Source organism: Anoplophora glabripennis, unplaced genomic scaffold (assembly GCF_000390285.2).
Source record: "Anoplophora glabripennis isolate ALB-LARVAE unplaced genomic scaffold, Agla_2.0 scaffold331, whole genome shotgun sequence".
Taxonomy (NCBI): Eukaryota; Metazoa; Arthropoda; class Insecta; order Coleoptera; family Cerambycidae; genus Anoplophora; species Anoplophora glabripennis.
In genome coordinates, this window is record NW_019416489.1 from 48,469 (window position 1) to 72,498 (window position 24,030).

The 24,030-nt window shown below is 33.5% G+C and overlaps 1 non-coding gene across 1 annotated transcript; it reads right to left on the reverse strand.

Annotated features, from left to right (window-relative positions):
- Positions 1-5,563: 5,563 nt before the first annotated feature.
- On the reverse strand, positions 5,564-5,635 carry Trnap-agg. The gene has a single exon. It is a non-coding gene; the product is annotated as a tRNA-Pro (tRNA).
- Between the last annotated feature and the right edge of the window lie 18,395 nt (positions 5,636-24,030).

A 24,030-nucleotide genomic window follows, 5' to 3' on the forward strand; every position in this document is an offset into this window, starting at 1 on the left:
ATCACCTTTTAATTATTTAGAAAACAAATGACTAGACAACAATTCAGTTACCCTTAAAAAGTACCGCTATATTGTATATGTAGCACCTCATCAAATATTAAATTAGAAGACAAAAAAAAACACTTAGAAAAATACGAAAAGTTATTTTGGCAATGACATTGAAGAGTTGCAAGTTGATACTATAAAGGGTACAACTTATGTAAGTACTTAATATTTCAGAAAGTGACCTTAGACCACTTTAGTTTGTATGAACAGATACAGGATGTAGATTTTTTAAAGATGCGTATAACAATAACATTTACATCAATATATCTGAATATATTTAACGGAGACTAATAAAACTTGAGATAGTAAATCCACTAACTAGGTATATTACATCCGTAATTGTTTTTCAAAGAGAAAGATAAGAATTATTATTTTTTTACACTAAAATAAGGTTACCATACAGTTGCATAAATTGCCAGTAACAATAATACGCATTGAAATTTTTTTTCAGCAGCAGTAAGTCTGCAAAATGACAAAGAAATCAGCATATATCACAACTTTAGATCTGAAATCAGGATACCACCAGATATCCGTTCGACCTTGTGACAAGGACAAGGCAGCATTTGTAACACCTTTCGGAATGTTCCGATACAATAGAATGCCTTTTGGTTTGAAAGGTAGTCCTGCAACATTCATGAGATTGATGGACCGATTCAGAGCAGGTCTCCAAGACGTGACCCTACTTGTTTATTTGGATGATCTAATTATCCTGTCGTCCAGCTTTGAAGAACATCTGAACGATCTTCGCAAAGTCTTCGACAGGCTTCGACAGGCTTCGACTGTTTAAATTAAACCTGAACCGAGACAAATGTACTTTTGGCTGTTTCTCTGTTAATTATCTTAGCCATCTGATCACGCCAGAGGGTCTGAAACCTGATCCATCCAAGGTGTCACCTATCAAGAATATGCCAGAACCAAAGAACGTCAAGCAATTACTTACTTTTCTTCAAACTGTATCCTGGTTTAGACGCTTTATAGAGAAGTTCTCCGACATATCACGTTCACTAACCGCATCCACGAGGAAGAATGCCAAATGGGAGTGGGGACCAAGCCAACAAGACGCTTTTGATCGCTTAAAATTGTATCTCACAACCGATTCCATCCTCAGACAAGCAGATCCTAGATTACCCTATGTTCTGCGTACAGACGCTGGCTCATACGCATTGGGAGCATGTTTACTCCAGGGGGAGGGTCCCCCGTCTATTGACTGACGCCGAGAGGAACTATTGTACAACTCAGCGTGAAGCTCTTGCAGCAGTTTGGGCTATTGATAAATTCCGTGGCTACCTAGATGGAGCCACCGTTGTTATACAAAGCGACCATCAACCATTGAAGTGGCTGCTATCCTTAAAGTCTCCTAGTGGTAGGTTAGCAAGATGGGCTTTATCCGTCCAAGAGATGGATCTTAAAATAGAATATACACCAGGAAAACTAAACGCCATCGCTGATACTCTTTCGAGACCTCCGCTTCCCGAATCCGAAATCAATTTTGTAGCTGTTGAGTCACCAGTTCGTTCCGCAAACGAAATGAGGACGGAACAGATGCAGGATCCGGACGTCAAGAAAATAATCGATGCCTTAGAAGAAACAGATGCCTTTGCCAACGATGCCAAACGTTGGTCAGAAAGAGGCTATTTGATGTCAAATGGAATATTATATCGCTACGTTCCCGAAGAGGATGCCTCAATTGGTAGTACCCCGCTCAGCTGTTCCGAGGATTCTCGCTGAAAACCACAACACTGCCATTGCTGGTCATTTTGGCGTAGAACGGATACTACACCGAATATCAAACCGATACTATTGGCCAACTATGAGACGAGATGTCACGAACCATTTAACTAACTGCATTGAATGTCAAAGATTCAAGAGTTCTAACCTCAAACCTGCAGGTTTATTACAAACGCCTATCCAGTCCCAGCGCTTTGAAACGCTTTCTGTCGACCTGTTTGGTCCATTACCAGAGACGTCTGAAGGCTATAAATGGATATTTATTGTGGAAGATACCGCTAGTCGTTGGCTCGAACTTTTCCCGTTGAAAATAGCTACTGCTGAAGAATGTGCCAAATGCCTCATTAATGAAATCATCTTACGATATGGTGTACCTCGAAGGGTCATAAGTGACAATGGACCCCAATTTATTAGTGATGTCATGCAGAAGGTAGCTCTTTGCTTGGGTTTTACGCAGTCCCTAACACCTGCATACCACCCCGCCAGTAATCCTGTAGAGAGGAATAATAGAGACCTAAAAAGCCAATTAGCCATCCTAATTAGTCACGATCACAGATTGTGGACCGACTAACTCCCAGCTATCTGCTTTGCTCTAAACTCAGCTCAATGTAAGAGTACAGGTTTCACTCCCGCTTACCTCATGTTTGGAAGAGAGCTACGTACTCCAGATGACGTAAATGGAGATTTACGTTCAATTGTCCAGGATCAGAACTTTGTTCCTCAGATAACCACGTTTCTCGATCGCCTTAGCGAGACACTACGAATAGCCCGAGAAACTCACGAACGAAGTCAAGACTGTTCCAAGAAGTACGCAGACGAGAAGGAACGAAACCTATCACCTTTCAAGGTAGGGGATCGAGTTATGGTGGACACTCATACCCTGAGCAAGGCTAAGCAGTCGTTTACCTCCAAATTTGCTCCAAAAAGAGATGGTCCTCATGTGATACACCGAGTTGTCACACCCACTAGTTTTGAAGTCTCTAGTATTGAAAATCCAAATATCCCTCTAGGAAAATACCATATTTCCGCGCTAACTCCTTATCATGGGAAAGAGAACCAAGCTCCGTTACACCCGCTCCGACGTCGTGGGCGACCTCCAAAAAGTAGACAAGCTAATGCTGTTCAAGCTGGTCCCCAGGTGCCGACAGGAAGATTTACAACCTTCGACCACCAAAAGATGCGACAGAGATGTTGGATCCCACGCGGGACGTACGCGTGATCCAAAGGGAGAGATTGTAAGAAGAGAACCCTCCGCGGTTCCATCGCTGGCCGCCAGACGCCACCAGTTGCCGGTGACATTAGATTCTGGGAGGTGATAACTCCGTCCAGTTGTCCGGCGCAGAGGAATAAAACGTTAGACAGGCGAATTCGTTCGCTCTGGGTTGTCATTCCCATAATTATGTACTTACTAAGATACATTTTACCCTGTTAAAATAGTCATCTCATGTTCATATTAGTCTATTTTGTTAGTAATAGTGTGTTCTAGTGTAATATCATAGTTGAAACGAGTATACCAATTTCAAAAGCAACCGGTGTTGGTTATTTAATAAGTGAACCCCGAACAACATCATATGCTTATAAAATAAAGCAGCCTTTTCTTTTAGCCACTTTAACAGTGGACATACTGCAGAAAATTTTTACTTTGTAAGGGAATTGTCAAAAAATTTTGGACTATTCCCAAGGTTTCAAAATCTTAAATAACAAAAGTTACGAATTGAGCGTCGCACAGACTTCTTCTCTAGTTTTCGTCTCTCGTCTTCGTAGTTAGTGAACTCAGGCGGCTTCATCACATATTGAGTGGTAGAAAATAATTTTCACTACGAAAAGTTATCAGTTCACAAGTATTTTAAACCAAAATCAGGATCTCATCTGTCACGCTCAGAAAAAGCAAATGTTTCCGGACAAAATTAATAAAATTTAAGAGAATTTATATAGGTAACAAGACGACATACCTACAATTTATTGTATTTGTATTTATTTAAATTTTAAACTGGAATATTTACAAAATATAAGTACTTATTAATGACAAAAGTAATAATATTTAGAACAAACAAATAACCAGAACAAAGTGTAAAAACCCAACATGCAAGAAAAGGATAAGTGTAATTTACAGTCAATTTAACTCGACTTGCAAAATTCGTTTGCAAAGCTCGTGGGCTCTACATCTGTTAAGTAGCAGTAGTCATGGTTACCGTCGTAAAGCAGTGAAATAATGACTTTTGGGCTCTGAGGAGTCCCACCCTAACCTATTTTTTCTTAATAACGTAATTTGTCCAGGAGTGCTGCAATATTTTGTTACTTACATATTGTTTCCTGATTTTTAAAAAATTGTAAAAATGCAAATTGATTGTGGCACTTGCAAAAATCAGTGGCGGAAAGTATCAAACTTTAATGAAGAAGTAATCGAAAAGTTTATTTCGGTCAGAAGTAAAAGAACAGACTTTTACTATAAAAAATAATGTTGAGTACATTTTTCTCTAAAATAAAACTACTACTACAATTATATTTGATTTTTTTTTCAATACTTTGTACCTAAATTTTTCCGCCCTACCTGCTATGGATGTCAAGAGCCGCCACTGGATAAGTGACGTGTAACTTATTCTATTATTGTACCAATCTATAATAACGGATACATGATTTTATCCTCGATGGTTCAGTTTCTATTAAGCCAACATATTTATACTTGTTTCAGATGAAATGGGTGCACCCTTAAACCTATATCTGCAGTAATCTTACTTTTAAAAATTACTCAATGCCTACTAACACTATGCAATATTTTGCACCTACTGTATTATGAAAGTAAGGCATTCTAACGAGAAGTGATAAGTTCAAAACCGGCATACGTCTGGTGATTCCACTGACGAATAATCTTTGTGGGTATAATTCAATGCTGAACGGGGTAGAATAGTTGTTTCCCAAATATCACTTTACCATTATGTAAAATATTATTTCGGATTTATAAAAAATCATAACTCCACAACAGTTAATTTCCTTATAAAATGGAAGAAATCTTTTTTTCTTTATTGTACGGTTAGGAAGCAAAATCACTTTTCGAGTTTTCAAAATATTCAGGAGCGAGGTAATCTTTGTACCGAGCGGTTTGGGTTTTTAAAAACATTTCGTTTATTTTCAAAACTTCACAAAAGTAACGATGAATTAAAGCCGAAACAAATACAATATCAAAGGTATGAGTTATTAGTTACCTCTGGGCAATAATTGAATGAACAATGAACTTGACCCATATTTATAAGCATTCTTAATGGCTGCCTTCCTAGGACTCCTGTTATTGATTGACATAATTGTTTTCAGATTCAGTCAATTTTTAACTCTACTTGAAAAAATCACTGATGCACACTACTGTGGTTGCTGCATGTTTTCGGAGACTTTTTTGGATAGAATGTTTTCTAATGGAACATTTATATGTTTCTTATGTAAATGAAATATCTCTGAAAAATCTAATAAGAGGGTCCAATAATTTGAGGACAAATTAGTTTTTAGTTACTAAAACTTTGAAATGTAAATTTGAAGGTTCATTTTCTTATTAAACGAAGCTAACCACAAATTTTCTTAGTAGAATTATATATAAGCTCCTTCAGTTTTACAGGTTATAATATTGTAGACATTTTATTTTCTAAATTTAAAGACTTTAAAAAATAAAACTGTTGAAATTATTTATCCTATATATCACAAAAAGTATATTTATGATATCATTTTGTAATTTTATAGGTCGCTAAAATTATTAGTGCCATTATAATGACAAATATTTCTTCAGAACAAAAAAAAAAAGACTGGGCTCGTCCGGGATTTGAACCCGGGACCTCCCGCACCCTAAGCGGAAATCATACCCCTAGACCAACGAGCCATGTTACTATATTTTTAGAATCTTATTTATAAACTCCTAGTAACAAGGCTAACGAATTCATTCCTTTTGAGCATTCAATAAAACTTATTTTATAAGCGTCTTAACAATTATATTATAAAATACCACAATTTGTGACTGTGATTTAATAAAATGCATAAAAGAAACATTTAAAATTATGTCTTTCATGCTAGAAAAATACAATTATTAGATAAATAGTAGGTAGATAGGCAGACAGAAAGTCCTAATAAAACTAAATGTAAGTAAAATATATTTAAATGAATTAAGCTTAGTAAAATGAATATTTAATTTAAAGTTAAATTTTCTATTCATTCACTGTATAAAATGAAAAAATATTATCGTGATGGACATTATTTTTAAATAAAATTTATAAATACATTATTATACATATTCGTTAATTTGTTTCTAACAATAAATAGCCACCAATGTACAGGCTGTTTCAGAATAACCATATTGTGGACATTTTTTTTTAAATTTTTGAAAAAATGTCAGCATTCACATGGCAATAATGTCATTCCAATTAAATTTCAGCGATAAGAAAAAGATCTACATTTTTCGACTAGAAAAAATAAGTCAAAAGTTTCGGTAGATTTGAAAAATAACCTCAATTTTTGCAAAAACTATAAAATATTTTGCAATTTCACATACTTAAATGCACTTATTCTACTTGCCAAGGACTACATATTCTGAAAGTTCCGTAAAAAAATCATTTTCGTTTTAAAGATATAAGCAGAAATTTAAAAAAATGCTATTTTGATTAGACTAATTATTAAATTTCGTAGTATTCGCGTAGAAAACTATTACGCGCATGTTTTCTGTATTCAAAACTGACAATATAATCTATTTCTCCGGGGAAAATATTAAAAAATTATGCTACTTTTCTCTCCTGTAACCATCTTTGTCTCACGGTTTCTGAGATGGAATGTTATCCCGTTTAATTAGAAACACCCTGCACCCTGACATTTTCAAGAATCCATCATCGACTATAAGAAAGCTGAGCTCCGGATTTGTTTATGTATTTAGTGGCCTAAAGCTTCAATATATCCCTACAAAGATAATTTGTTTTTTCTTAGTTTTGGTAGCTATTAAAAATGTATCACCAAAAAACTGATGTAAAACGGTTATTTATTTAGTTTAACATTGATTCCACGCTATTTCAGACATTTTTACGACCGCTTTGAACTAAGCGACAGCGATGTAAACAGTCATTAACTACAACACACTATTTTTAAATTCTATAAATACTTCTTTTGTATTTAGATAAATGGGTTAAGGAGTTGTTATTAACCCTGTCTTATTATCCTTCTTCCCAAGAAATACCTATATAAAGATTTTGAGTAACAAATCATATTCAATATCTCTTTCTGTTGAACTATTAAAACAGTTTGTATTGATAGCTATGCTTATAGTAAATTGGTTTTAGTTTTAATGTTCGTGTGATTTTTTTAAGATATTGTTCTCGAAAACTTTTTGAGCAACTGTTTTTTACAGTTGATTAAATTTCAAATAAGACTTTTAAGAAAATACATTTTTTTGGAAATACGCTGATAAAAATTATACTTGTAATGTTTTATATACAGGGTGTTTTCACTTTAAATTTGGAAAACACAGGAATGTATTCCCTATCAAAAATTAAGTGTAGTTTACTCTATAAATTTTTTTTATAAAAGCCTTTGTTTTGGAGATACAGGGCGTTGAAGCTTAAAAAAAAATAAACACTTTTTGACATCTCGGCTATCCACGAGTAGATTTGAAAAAAAAATACGCCATTGAGTTTTTCGAAGAATGTAAAGTGAATTTAAATACTACCATATAAAAGCAATCTAAATGGTCTCTTGGTATTTTTTGATAATACGCAGCGTTCATGAGATTCTTGGACTATTACGATTTCAATGCATGAAAAAAAAAAAAAAATTACGACATTGAGTAGAGGAAAGTAATGAAAATATTTATAAGTTCTTGGCTTGCTGCGAAACAAAAAAGTTGCTATAAATTTTAATACAGCATTTGAATTCAAAAAAAAATATCTCTTTTTCTCATTCAACACTACCATGCCATGTCATCATGCATTGGNACCTAGTATTTCTCCGGGGAAAATATTAAAAAATTATGCTACTTTTCTCTCCTGTAACCATCTTTGTCTCACGGTTTCTGAGATGGAATGTTATCCCGTTTAATTAGAAACACCCTGCACCCTGACATTTTCAAGAATCCATCATCGACTATAAGAAAGCTGAGCTCCGGATTTGTTTATGTATTTAATAAAGCTTAAAGCTTCAATATATCCCTACAAAGATAATTTGTTTTTTCTTAGTTTTGGTAGCTATTAAAAATGTATCACCAAAAAACTGATGTAAAACGGTTATTTATTTAGTTTAACATTGATTCCACGCTATTTCAGACATTTTTACGACCGCTTTGAACTAAGCGACAGCGATGTAAACAGTCATTAACTACAACACACTATTTTTAAATTCTATAAATACTTCTTTTGTATTTAGATAAATGGGTTAAGGAGTTGTTATTAACCCTGTCTTATTATCCTTCTTCCCAGGAAATACCTATATAAAGATTTTGAGTAACAAATCATATTCAATATCTCTTTCTGTTGAACTATTAAAACAGTTTGTATTGATAGCTATGCTTATAGTAAATTGGTTTTAGTTTTAATGTTCGTGTGATTTTTTTAAGATATTGTTCTCGAAAACTTTTTGAGCAACTGTTTTTTACAGTTGATTAAATTTCAAATAAGACTTTTAAGAAAATACATTTTTTTGGAAATACGCTGATAAAAATTATACTTGTAATGTTTTATATACGTAAAATATGTAAATTACTGGAACATGATGCGGTTTACTGGATTCTTTTTAAGATGTATTGTTACCTTTTACCTTGAACTGTTAACATTTTAAAATCTATTATTCCTAATCTTTTATGTATTTTTACTATATCTATTTCATTTAAATATATGTACCAACAAAAGTATGAGTTTACACTGATCTGATTTAGCTCAACCAATCAGATTAATTACGTGATCATCCGGTGATGTACTACAGTGCGCGTGTAGAGGACAGTGCTAATAGTCGGGCAGACATGTTTAGATTTATTTGTGACGTAATAATACGACATAGTGTTTTAACTACCTAAATGTAATGTTACAAATAAATACTAATTCAAGTAAATAATACGACTTTGTGTAAATTATATAAATCTCTCCGTAAATCTTCATTTAACGTAATTGAAGAGTACGAGAAACATTAATAATAACTGCATTGAACCTAACTTTTACATACACCCCTCGTGATTGTAGCTTACTGTTTAAAATCTATTTTACTTTTGTTTTACTTTCATTATAAATTTGTTTTCCAGTTTTTCAAAAAGTGGTTATTGTTCTCGAAATGGTTCAAAGATTCCCAAAATGCACCTAGACGCGAGAACTAGGGGGCAAAATTTTAATTCAGAAAAGGGCTTCACATGAATGAAAACCGCAGTATGATTTTTACCCAAGAAAATACATGAAGAATGCCTTACTTAATTGCTTAATTGTTGTTAATGTATCTCATTTGTCTTACAATTAGATAAGAACATATTGTTTATTTAATTAGTATTCACACTTAAAGAAGTCTAAGATTAATTCAGGCTTTAAGTATATGGTTTTCGAGAGTATGAAAACGTATTTGGTACCTAGCTTATTTTCAAATATACTGAGATGCACGGAAATCGTAGCACACTCAGTAGAAATATAGTATTTGTTTAGGAAGGTACAAAGCTTGGCAAATTGCAATAGTAATTATAAGAATTGTTAATAAAAATTGTGAGAATAAGGTACCTAATGGATTCCAGTAGTCATTGTGAGTTGCCTACATGAGAGGGGTTCAACTGAAAGGGGGAAAGGCTGATAATAATTTAAATATCAACACATGAGATCAAAACATTAAAGAAAAAGGGAATTAATTAGTTATAACTTAAAATTAAATTGATTTTTTTTATTAATTCTTAAATTTAATGTTAATAGCATTATAATAAGTGAAATAGAGTGCAGTGAAAATTTAAAACATATTACGCGAGTGCAGTCGCTAGACAACAGACTGAAAGACAAATGTTTTTTGTTTTTAGTTGATTTTGAAACTGAAGGCGAGAGACAGCCAAAAATTAGCGTCCCATAAACTTTTTGGTTAATAGTGATAAAATCTTGGTATAAAGGCTGTAAACACATAAACTGAACACTCGGCGACACATATGGTGAAGAAATACACCACAACAAGCATCAGTCCAGAGAAATAAGGTAAATTCCCAACATCTATTATATTTTCACTGTCTCCAGAGGGTAGCGTCTCCTTTTGGAGGGCCGAAACGGAGATTTTGTGCCGATTCAAGTTCTATTTTTGAAGAGCTGGTGGATTTGACGTTACAATAAACAAGGACAAGCAGAAATTTGAATCACTGAGCATAGAATAGAATCAAGATACAGCACTGAAGCCGGAGCAGCGCCATCACCTAGAGCACGAGAGAAGCAACCCTGTATTTTCAACGCACATGTCCGTTATAGAGCATTTTGCTACGATACAAGGTAAAAGATATGGCATAATACGGTATTTTCTTTTAAATCGTTCCATTTATTTATGTAAAATTCAATTTCTTGTTGTTTATTTATGAATAGTTAAGATATTGGCTACGTAGGTAGTTATAAGGAACTTGTGTTAAAAGAAATCAATTTATTAAAATAAATTTGTTCAAAGGTCAAGTTGAGAATTTTAATTCTTGTTTCTCTTAATTTGACATCACCAAAATTAGATTTCAAAATAAAATAAAGTCCAGTAAATTCATTTAAATTATAAATCAGGTCAGTGATTCTTCGCTGAACCGCCCCTGTAGACGAGGAAATGTCATGCTGGTACAGGACAATTGTACCTTCACAGTTTGTTATAACTAATGATAATTCATTTTCTTAACTCTCACAAAATTGTTAAAAATTTTCTTAACTACCAGGAGTTGGTATCTTGAGAGTAAGTGTCCTAGTTGATGGGAGTTCGAATCCTCGAAACTGTCTCTAAGACTGGCGTCCACACATTAGCATTGTGAAGGTAAGTGATTGTCTCTGTTTGAATATTCTGAGCTGAAGGTTACACACAATATACAAAAATACAAATTAAACACGTAAACACATACGCCAATATATAAAAAATAGATAACATTGAAAGATAAATACGTCACACGAAGGACATATATAGATTTAAATATATGCTAGGTACAGTATATTGTCCTTGAAATAAGTTTTTACAGGAATTACTTTATATATTTTTGTCGACTGTTAATTTGAACTTATGCGTGAAGTTTCAATGTACTATTATCTTAAGAAAGTTGTTTAATTAATTCGTTTAAATAATATTATGTATAGAGATCGGAAATGTTACTACGCCTGCAATGTGGTACACTGCCGGCCCTTTGAAAGTGGACGATTTATTTTTCTAATGTGATGTGGTCTACTTCTTATTATGACAAGTTTTTATATTGCCATTGTCATTAGTAATTTGCTTGGTAATTCAAGATGCCGCGTTTAACGGAACCAGAGAAAGTGAGAGCTATAACTTTACTTCAGAATGATTGGTCATTGCGGATGATCTGCATGTATGCAAGAACAGCATATTTAAACTCAAAGAAAAATGGATTGCGGAGGGTCACGTACGTTAGTTCACGGAGGTGGATATCGAAAAGTAAGCACCACCTAAGAATAAATCCTTTTGACATGGCAGTAGCGGCTTCCTTTGAGACGAATTTTCGTGGATCAGTGCGAACTGCAAGGAAGCGGGTGAAAGATTCGGAGCTGAAGAATTATGTGGCCGCAAATACAGTTGCTTTGACTCCCCAGTATAAAGAACAGAGGTTAGAGTTTGCAAGACAATTTGTAGGAAGCCCAGACAACTTCTGGGAGAATATTATATTTTCGGACGAAAAAAGTTTTCAGTCCGCACAGCGCAGCGATAGATTGTCCATTAACGTTTGGGCTTGGATAAGTTGTCAAAGTCCTGATGTTTGTTGTGACCATGCTGTGACCAGAATTTCACTTTCAAGCAGGATACCTAATTGTGCAATTCACACCCCAAGAGTTGCGTTAGAATGGTTCATTGATAACAACATCGATGTTTTACCTTGGCCCTCAAAGTCCTGGGGATATATAATGAAAAAAATTTACGACAGAAACTTCCGTCCAGTTAACGTCGAAGAACTTTGGGAAACATTGAAAACGCATGGGATAACATCACTGGGGATTATAACAAGAACATTAATTTTATCAATGCCATGTAGATTGCAGTGTTACAGACAAAAATGGTGCTTGGACAAAATACTAACTTTACGAATCGCCTTTTTTTTTGACGACGAAAAGTGTTTCATTTTTAGATCTCCTTGACGGCGAATGAATGGCTGTTAGAATGTATAATATATTTCAGTATTTAATTTGCTACATAATTTGGATTTGTTATGCTCACTAGAACTAGTATGATAGACACACGTTAAATTTGACATAATGACAGCCAATTTGAACCTCACATTTTCAAGTCAGCTTCACAAAGGCCAATTATAGACAATTTGCTTATAAGAGTCATCCACTTCCAAAGGGCCGGCACTGTACAGGGTCGGCTGTAGGCCGGGTTCTCTTTTATGCAATTATATTCAAACAAAAAGTGACACCTTCTTATAATTGCATTCTTTACATTATAAGAATATACGTATATGTAAGTTTTTTCTACAATAAATGCTTCACATGGAACTTAACATAAAACATATAGGTATAATACGATAATACCTAATAATAAGTACCTGCAAAAGTTAACAAAATAATAATTTCTAACTCATAAGGAAAGCGAAAGTAGAAAATAGTTAACAGTTGTCGTTAAGTCTACTGCGGTTAATCGTCTCCGGCAATCGCTAAATACCCATTTCAAAACGAAAATGACCATTCAACATTTACCGAGGTCTCAGGTCAAAGTTTTAAATAGATGCTATTTTTACTAATGGTGGCGAAACATCAACTACTACTGATATTAGTAACCCCATTATCCATGTCATTGTACAATAACATGTATATCCCTGCCTCTGATCTGAAGCTTCGCATCGATCAATCTAGAGGCGCCCTAATGCCTGCCCTGTCGACTTAGCGTGCCGGTGAACAACCCAGGTGGTTTTTGAGGGACATTGGCCGTAAATTTCATTGTCGTTTCTGTCGCATGTGAGTGAATTTGACAATTTGCTTGGTCGAATGTATAGCAGACGTTTTTGTGGCAGCCAGTAGCATTATGTATCGTGAGCATAAAGCGGCACATGGCTTGACAATAAATTTAACCTATTTCTGTTACTATAACGCGTACTACCGCTTACTAGCTTTATTACTGCTTATTTAGTTGATAGTAGCCACAGAGTTTCCGATAATTAATTAAGAATTATTTATTTTTAGGCACTGCATTAACAAATCCTCTTAAATTTAGTTAATGTTATTTACCCTTCATTTAAGTACGTCGTAACTTTGAAAAATATATAACTACGTAAGAAGCACAAACCCTGTTTTAAATATTTAAGTATTTCGCATATTTCGGCAGAATGCCTTTTTCAAATGTTTTACAAATGTATGAAAAATTCTTAATCAAAGAAATCATTAATTCAATTAAAAAAATGTATGAAATTCTAGAGTATTACAATCATTTCTATAATTATCCTTTTCTGTAAATATTATCTTTTAATTTCTTTTGTGACATAGTGGATTATAAATATGTTTGTATTAGGATTAATATAGAAAAGACACATCACAGGTACTGTTAGAAAGAAAGAGAAATAAATAATAAGTGAACTGCTTCCTGGTATAATTTAATATACTTTTGGGGTAGCTGAGGGGTTACGAATACGGTTATAAAAGATAAAATTTCGTTATTGCTTATATTCCCTTTTTTATAGGTGGGACGTATGGTTCAACGGGTCAAGTGAAAGGTTTGACGTATATACATTTTTTTTTTGTTTTTTGGGTAGCGGATGGTATTTACATTCAGGGTGTCCTAATATTGTCTATCTCAGATAGATGGGGTCAAACTAAGAGAATTTAACTAAATTTAAAAGTTGCCTCGATTAGCCGCTAGAGGTCGTTTTTAGTATAGAATAAAATTAATATTTCTAATATAGAAAACGGTCTTATTAACATTTATAATCGGTCGATAGCCGCACGGTTTAAGGCGTCAGTACTTAAATCGATGTGTGCTATCTGCCCTGGTTTCGAATCCCGCGGCCGGTATACCGTAGATTAACTATGCTTGTACGGAGGATTGGCACCCTCTGTGCACGTATGGTAAGGTGGAAGAATGTTGGCTTGGGTCAATGTGAGAGATTGACACCGATTGGCATTTGACCACCCCCCTAATTAATGAGGTTTTCCAGGTTTCCCTCATTCCTGCACTGAATGGTGGTTAGGGCCTACCAACATAAGTCGTTCCTTAATAATAATATGCCGCCTCCTCTCCCGCACAAGTCTCCGACTTCTGGGCTAATTCTCGTAGTTAGAATGAGGAGTAGAGATATTAGGTATATATTATTATTATAATAAATAAGTTTATTATTTGTAATATTATTTTCTATTTTAGTATTCGTTGTCACGATTTCACACTACTGCTAAAAAACTGAAACATTTTTCGCATATTTCGGTATTAAAGTTATTAAAATTTTTAGAATGAATTAAAAAAAATAAACTGAATGCCAAAAAGTTGTACAGTGACCGTGCAAAAAAAGTTGTAACAGAATTACCGTTTCCTAAGAAAAACATTTAAGCAGTTGGTTTGTGATCACACACAAGATAAACGTAGGAGATAAAAGAATACTTCGCAAGGCTGTGTGTTCAACAGCATAGTTAATTATCTTTGTCACACGCGTACTGAGTTAATTACAGCATAAAACGCAAACTTAATAGTTAAATTTGTCGTTAATATGGACCCTCCTCTACGACATCTGTTTTGAGATCGAAGATAGCAACGTGAGCTTTATGCTCTTTCGCTACGTTGCGAAATTTTAAGTGAAAATGTTTTAAATTAAATGCTCTGGTTTATCTTGATATATGGCTTGAGAACACTATTTAGATTCATGAAAAAAAAAGTTTAATATTTTGGTAGAAATATACATGAAAATAAAAATGCAAAATACATACATGACTTTATAACTAAGTTAGGAAAATATGTTTAAAAAAATATGTATTTTTGAACAGAATAATGATTTTTGCTGAGGTTGCTGTAATAGTAATCCTTCGGTACAGGTTAAATAGTGAAAGGTGAAAGTAGATTAGTGATATCAAAGAACCCTGTTTAATTCGATTAAGTTTTATTATAATAAAGATTTTTTTTCAATTTTTTTTTTCGGAAAAATTGAAAACAGGAATAACAAAATCATCAGATTAATTTCACTTTTATATGAAGGTGATGATGATTTTGAATATGTTCAAAATGACTTACAATTAGAGCATATTTCTTTGGAATCAGAAGCATCAGATATGCATTGAAAAGAAAGTAAATTTATTAAATCATATGTTTTCATGCACTAAAATGTTAAACTGTTTATATTGCCGTACACAGAATTTTCTCGTAAATCTATGTTTAAAAATATACAGGGTGTTCGATTTAAAAAATGTAATATTTGGCGTATCCCGTTTTTACTCATCACCCTGTATGTATCAAATTAATTTTGTAGTTTAGGTTTCTTGATTCCGTATAACTTTTAAATAAACTTTTTTCTGTATTATGAGTAACAAGGGAGTTATTTTGCTTTCTCACACTCATGACCCACCCTGTATACTTGTATCTTTAAAGAATCAGACAGGCAATCAAAATATTTGTATGAATTGTGGATATTTAGGGTGCATATATTTCACTAAATTCATTTAATTAACTGTACATATGTTAAGGTGAATAATCATTTACTCATACAGGGTGTCCCAGAATATGTGGGCAATCTCTCGGATTTATGCAGGGGACGTATGACAACTTCCTATAAAAAAGGGATATGCAGGCCCCTGAAAATCGATATTTTTTAATAACTTTTAAAATACTGTGTAATTTAATTACTTTTAGAAAAAAAAACATATGTAAATAAAAGAGGCATTTTTTAGATAGCCACAAATTCCATGGCTTTATTCCTCATTATGGATGTAATAAAAATCATATTAAACAAAAATAGTTTTTTCTCGAAATCTCTTCATTTTATTGACATCAACCAAGTGTGCCTTTTTTAGTTTAAGGTTCAATCTATCTAAAAATATTTTTTTGTGCCTTCATCATAACGAATATAAAAAAAATTACATTATTGTGTTTCAGCTAGTCCACCCCTGGCAAATTAAATAAGGCAAATTGTTTTCATGGGTCAATTTTTAAGGAGTCTTAATCTGTTGTCCAACGTGTTAAAAAATAATTAAATTATACAAAGTATTCTAAAAGTTATTAAAAAAATAGATTTTTATGGGCGTCCCTGTATCTCCGGAGGGCCCTCTAGGTAAGACTAGTTATGTTATTTTAACGTCCCCAATATAAATCCGACAGATTGTCCACATATTCTGGGACACCCTGTATATTAGGTTTATGATTGAATTTAAAAATATTTATCATTCAATATATTATTAAATATGTTATCTGTAAACAACCGCATATGAATTCTACAAAAATCATAGTGAATAACACACCCTTAATCTGAAAAATTTTATACTTCTATAATTTATGTAATAAAACAGTTTGAGATACTTCTTAACAAAAAGGGGTAGTAAAATGTTTATACGGTACAGGGAAAAATTGATTTCATCGAATCATCGAGAGATGGAATTACAGTATGTTATAGTTTTTGACTTTCTGATAAAAAGTGATTATATGAATAGTTTCAGAGATAAAGAGGGGAGAAGTATGTGATTTTGGCTTTGGAAGTTGATGGATTCAAAAACTGAGGCATGTAATAAATTTTGACCAGTAGGTACAATGCTTTTGGGATCGCTGAACCTAAATTCGGGGAAACCTTAGCTATATAAGGTCACCTGGAGGTCAGGTAAAGGTCGTTTCAAGGTCAAACTGAAGAAAAGACTTGAATTGAATTTTGATCAGTGAGTGTATAGGTTTTTGGGATCGCAGAATCTGAATCTTGAGATAGCGTAACCCTAAAGGTCACCTTTAAGTCAATTCAAGGTCATTTCAAGATCAAAGTAAAGAAAAGGCTTGTATTGAATTTCAACCAGTGCGTATATATGTTTTTTTGGGGGGAACTGAATTCGGGGATAGCTTAGCCCTACAAGGTCGCATTTCGGTCAAGTCAAGATCATTTCAAGGTCAAAGTAAAGAAATGGTCTTTCACAAATGTTAACCTGTAAGTATGTATGCTTTTGAGGTCGCTGAACCTGAATTCGGGGATAGTTTAGCTCCAACTTTTCATCAGAAAGTGAAAAACTATAACATACTGCAATTTCAGCAAAATTGACTGGGACCCATTTTCCATTGATTTTGTGCGGGATTCTTTTCAAAAATAGTAGATCATGGTAGAAGTTTCGAAATGATTGATAAGCAAAAATTTATTTTCAGACAGCAGTAAACTGATTTTTCAAGAGAAAAAATTAAAAAGTAAAACCACAACTCGAAATCTTGAATCATTTAAGAGATACAGAGCGTTTTTAATTTTTGGCGAGTCTGAGTTTTGTTATGAAGTTTTCTTTGCATTGCTGTTCTTAAGTTACAACTCAAGTTTCTATCTCTTATATGGGACACCTTATGTTTATTTTACGATTGTATTTGTAGCGAAATTATCAGTGATGGGTAATAAATATGTATTCATTATTTTTTACAATTGTTGCTTCTAACCAACTAATTTAAATTTCATTGAGAAATCGACCTGTTCTCAAAGCCTTCGCTCCGCCATGCCAGTGACCACAAAATAAATAAAATCTATTTATAAAGAAGTCGGTTCTAGACAGTCCATAAGGGTTATTCCAAGTATACCCTAGAGGCTCAACTTTCGACAAGGCTTTTCTAAACACGAGGCCGCCCAATGATTAAACAGATAAAAAAACAAAAGTGTTGCATCAAAGGAGGCTGCCCCAGTGGAAATATAATCAATATTGTTTGAAACAACATTAATATAGGACTGGTCTGAGCTAAAGGTAATTTTGAAAATTCTTATTGATTGCGTGACTGAGTTTATCTGTTGGATATAGGTGATAATTTCTGATGAAATGAAAACAAGTTATAACTACGCATATTTTATTTGTAATACTTTGCTTGGTAGAAACTGAACTATCACTTATTTCATGCTGCAGGCAACAACGAGATAACAAGTCACTTATAGTACACCATTATGTAATGTGTGTGTTTTCTGCAATTAGTATTTGTTCTAGCCATACGTCTGCTTAAATATTATTCTTTTTGTAAGTAATAAACACACATCTAATAATTGTGGATATACAGGGTGTCCCGGTACTTGATACAAAAAAGTTGAGTACAAATAGATGGGGTGAAATTAATATCAGTTCTTCATATTTACAGTCTCTAAACTATTAACTTCAGCATGATGCAAATTTGGTGATCGATACCACATGCATATAGCTTGTTTTTGATGTTGTAAGTGAAACTTCAATATGCCTAAAACGCCAGGGACGGTCTATGCCCAATGGTTAACAACCCAGAATTTTTGCATAGATGACGATCGACCTGTCTGTAACAAAAATAAGTTCCCTGAAGAATTTGCTAACCATAATCCCCTCTTGGTTCAACTCGGTAAAATTAACAGTTTAGGAAATATTTATGATTTTATGTCACAGTGCACATCAAGCGGCGCCTCCACCATTTTTTGTTTTTAATTTTGAATTGGACATAATTACTATGTTAAAACCGTACATGTGTTTAAAATAAGAGTTTTGATAATCTTACAGTCTGCTAATGTAATTGTCACTAACAAAATTTGACAAACACACTTTCCACAAAACAAAATAGAAAAAAAACAAGTTAAACTAAGTTAAAAAAATAATTTAGAAGAAACTATCACAATACATTTTCAATATGGGCACTTTCCACCTCCACATACTTCGTAAGTCTACGAATATTATTTGTTTGCACACGAACAATCATTTCTGGGGTATGTCTAATATTATCACAATGGAAATTAATTCTTTGTAGCAATTTATCCCTTGTCTGTACTGGGGTTGCGTACACTAAACTTTTCAAGTACCCCGACAGGAAGAAGTCCATCGGGTTAAAGTCTAGAGAACGTGGTGGCCATGAAATTGGGCCTCCTCTTCCAATCTACATATTTATTATTAAACACAATGGATAAATAATTTCGTACATTAATATTGAAATGGGGTCTCCCCCATCAATTCCAAATATCGGTTTCCATTCAGACGTTCCTCAAAAACGTATGGACCTATTAAATTATTACCCCAGAAATTGTTGTTCGTGTACAAACAAATAATATTCGTAGACTTAGGAAGTGTGTGGAGGTGGAAGGTTCCCATATTGAAAATGTATTTTAATAGTTTTCTTTGTTTTAAATTCATTTTTTAACTTGTTAATAAGTTAATTATTCTTGTTTTCTTTTTCTATTTTGTGTTATGTGTAAAGTGTGTTTGTCAAATTTTGTTATTGAAAATTACATTAGCAGACAGTAATGTTCCCTGGGCTCTTATTTTAAAAATATGTACGGTTCTAGAACCAAGAGGGTATTATCGTTGGCAAATTTTTCAGGGAACTTATTTTTGATACCGGCAGATTGCGATCGTCATCTATGCAAAAATTCTGGGTTGTTAACCATTGGGCATAGTCCGTCCCTGACGTTCTGGGAATAATGAAGTTTCACTAACAGCATCAAAAACAAGCTATACGCATGTGTTATAAATCACCAAATTTTGCATCATGCTGAAATTAATACTTTAGAGACTGTAAATAAAAATAACTTTTTAATATTCACCTTTTAGGGCCCGTAACTTATTAACGAAGGCCCGTATGAAAAAAAAAATTATATGAAGAACATATTATTTTGACCTCATCTATTTATACTCGAGTTTTTTGTATCAGGACACCCTGTAGAAAGCCGTTCCATCGGAAAATGCTCATATAACTCAACGGGGTTCGGTCAAAATTTCAAAGAAAAATGATAAGCTAAGAAGAAGATAAAAGCAAACAAATTTAAACTGTCATTACAAAATAAGTCAAAACTGTAAGAAAAACAAAAACTGACTGATTTACGAAAGTTCAAGACTTATTAAAGTTATATACAGGGTGTTTTTAAGAAACGTACGTTCCTTGAAAAAGGTGATAAAGGGCACGAAAATGAGCCACTTTTATTAAGTAAGTGATGGTCAAAAACCTTACCTTTTAAATTAAAAAAAAATTCACATTGTTTAAATAAATTTAAAATCGGTCCTGGTGCGGCAGCCAGCTGTACCTTTGATATCGAAGTTGCCGCGCGCCGCAGTGCAGAAGCGCTGATGGCGGTTTTGACGGTTTAAATTTTGTGTTAGAAAATGCTGAAATTTATTTAAATCTCGTTTAAAAGTAACACAAAAATTAAACGAATAAACGAATAACCAATAGATTACATTCTTTACAAAAATTATTCAATGTTGTTTCCATGTCCTAATAAACATGCCTCCAAATGACGGTGAAAATTAGTCCGCATACGTGCAAATACTCCGGGCATTTGTCGAATTTCATTAGCTGCCGCAAATACCCATACGCTGTTGAAGATCTGCTGCATGAACAATACATGCGTTCGATACACATTTTGTTTCATACACACCTCCAAACAAAGAAGTCCAAGGGACTTCGTGCTGGTCAATGTACAGGGCTATTACGTCTTATTCATCTTTCCGGAAAGTTGGTATGTAAAAATTCGCACGAGAAACATAGGGAGGGGCACCATCATGCGTGAAGAACATTTTGTCACGAATTTATAAAACGAGGTCTTCCAATAAATCCGGTAAGGCGTTTATTAAAAACTCTAAATAAGTAGCACGATTTAAATGCGCAGGTGATACTATCCGCCCGAGTAATCTGTCATCAAAAACATCAACCGAGATCTCTATACAACGTGAGGATTTGCATTACACCAATAGTGAATGTTGTATAAATATAGTATGCCGTCTCTAGTAAAACAACATTCATTCGTAAAAGCACCTTGCTCTAAAATCCGCATCTTGTGTTATTTGTTGTCGAAACCACTAGCAAAATTCCACACGGGGCTGCAAATCATTGTTATTATTAAATAAGGCATTAGCCTGAACCCTTTGTACATGAGAGGGGTATAATAATTGTTCCCGAAGTAGACGCTACACGGTACTGTCAGATACGCCCACTCGGCCAATGTCGCGTGTACTGCGCCTCGAGTTACATGGAGCTATATAGTCATAGTGGGACGTGCCGGCCCTGTGCTACCTGACCTTCCTTGTAAGTAGAGTTCGGGTTTTCGTCGGCTAGTCATAGGCGTGTTCGTCCTAAACAAATAAATAAAAACATTTTACTCTATAAACAATTATTTATTGCCCAGGGAATTTTCTATGCAACCGACAAAATCTTGCACACATAAAAACTACGTCGTAACCCCTGGCTCTTCAGCCAAATACGACAGCAAAATTTTCTGTAGAATGCAAAATATTGAAAATTAAAAAAAATTCTATAAATAGTTATAAAAGTGTAAAAATGGGTATTTTCAGTACTGATCATTGTTTATTACGACAACATGCATCTCTATAAAAAATTGTGTGCCCTTTCTAAACCTTAATTGAAATCCACGGTACGCCATAAACTTTTTTAAATTTTCTTAATTAACAGTCCTGTCAATCGAAAACCACGAATCGATCGTTGCAAAATTTTTAGGGTAGCATTGACATATGTTTTACTATTTATTTGTTCTCAAAGTTTCATCAATATTTATAATCATTTACTTATTTTAAAAATTGCTCCAAATATACAAATGATTTTCTAATTTTCCGCCCATTGTTAAACAAACTAAACTTTTTTGATTCGCAGTTGTTGTAACTTTATAGAAAATCGTCAAATGAACAAAAAATAAAGAACGGCTTTTTTATTTCGGGCTTACTGTCAATGTTACAGGGAAAAATATGTCGAAAAGCGGGCTATTCTTATTCTACATAATAATTGGGATTTTTCTGTACAACAAAATAGATGATTTCAAATACAAACCCCTCGAATACTCTATCGCCTAGACTATTAAGCGTATACCTGATTAATAATTAGTTAAATAAAACGCAACTAGAAAGATCGAATTTTTTTTTTGGGTAATTTAACTGATATGATTAGAAGCCGAAGCCAAAACAACCAAGGAAGCGGAAAGGCTTCTTCGAACCCAAGATCTGCAAGAAGCTCAACGTCACTTTGAGTCTTCCTCATCGTGGTTTAAGATGTTTTATTCGTTGTTGAAAACATGTTGCGGTCTTTACTGCCTACGACCTTCATATGTCATGTGGACATTCCCGGTATCCCGTAACCTTTGAACTGCCTTTTGCACTTATCTACTGTTAGGTTGTCTTCTAGTCTTAGTTACTTAATAAAAATTGCTCATTTTCGTGTCCTCTATCACTTTTTTCAAAGAACGCACTTATTTTAGAAACACCCTGTATATTGATGTATGTGTATTGTGAATTTGTAGATTTTTGGTTTTGAGAGGTCAAAATCATCGTTTGACGGTGCGGACGTGTAGACGTGTGTGTGGTTATCCGATCTAATAAAAGTGTATTAATATATTTTAAATAATAGACACTATAATGACAAGAAGTGGTGCACTCAAGACGACAGAATTCGTCAGTAAGTCACAAAATTCTCAAAATTTTACTCTCGATGAAGTGAAGACGATAATTGAAAGGTGTCTACAAGAACAAAGTGAGATTTTCCTAAATGAAATCAAATTGTTACGTCAAGAAGTTACTAATTTAAAAGAGTCTAATATTGAAATGGTAAGACTCCTCACAAATCCGGAAAACATGAATAATTTTAATACCAACAGTAATGGTTTTATGTCAAACGGGAATAATCTGGAATTAAATACTTCAGTAGAAAGTAAATGTTCTGTGGACACGGTTATCGAAAGTAAAATATTGCCGCAACAAAAAACAATTACAAAAAAGCGTCAACACACAAATAGATATCATGGTAACAAAAACGTTCATGTGAAAACAAGAAACAGTAGTAGAAATAGTAATATAATTATTATGGGCAACAATAAGGATGCGGCGGCAGAATTTACTGCTTCTACTAGTCGCCTATGGCTATATGTAGGCCGATGTAAAATAGATTCCAAGCCCGAAAATATTAAAAGGTACTTAGAAAAGCGATCTCCAGGACACACATTTGAAATTACAAAGTTACCATCAAAAGGTAGAAACGCATCATATAGAGTGGAAGCTGATAAGGAACTGCAAGAAATTCTATACAATCCATCCTACTGGCCCCAAGGAGTCATAGTAAAAAGGTTTAATTTTCGTGCAGAAAACAAGCCCAGTGAGCAGTCTTTTTAACTGTAATATAAAGAAAATTGTACCTAATGACTCGAATTATCTAAATATTATATGTATTAATTGTCAATCAATTATAAATAAGGTAAATAATATTGAGGTTATAGTCTATAAAGAAAATCCAGATATTTTATGTATATCCGAGTCTTGGTGCAATAACTTAAATATTAATACTATAAATGTACCAAACTATAATATAGTTAGTTATTTTAACAGACAAAACCACATTCATGGTGGAGTTCTCATTTTAATGAAAAAGGAAATAAGTTGTAAAAATCTAGTGAGTACTATTAATATTTCAGAAGAAATGCATGCTGAACTCTGCGCAGTTTCTTTCACTATGAATAAACTAAAATACTGTTTAATAACGTCTTATAGATCTCCTGATGGCCACATTGATGTATTCATAGACAGATTGTCACATTTATTACATTCATATAGTAGCCAATTCAATAAAATTTTACTATGTGGAGATATGAATATTGATTATCTAATAGACTCGCATGAAAGGAGTTTGTTTTGCGATCTCATAGAAAGTTTCGGTCTTGAATGCCAAAATATTGAACCAACAAGAGTACATACCAATAAAAATGGAATCACATCTAGATCGAAAATAGATTATTTTTTAACTAATGTTAATCAAGATAAATATCAAGAAAGTGTCTGTAATTTCAATATAGCAGACCATTTTGCTTTAGTCATTAAAATTAAAATTAAATCTATTGATTCTGATTTTAATAAATCTAACGAAACAGTTATTATTAGAAATACAAGTGAAAATAATCTAAATCATTTAAATTATTATTTACATAAAGAAACTTTTCAGTCTGTCTATGAAAATATTAATGATAGTGAC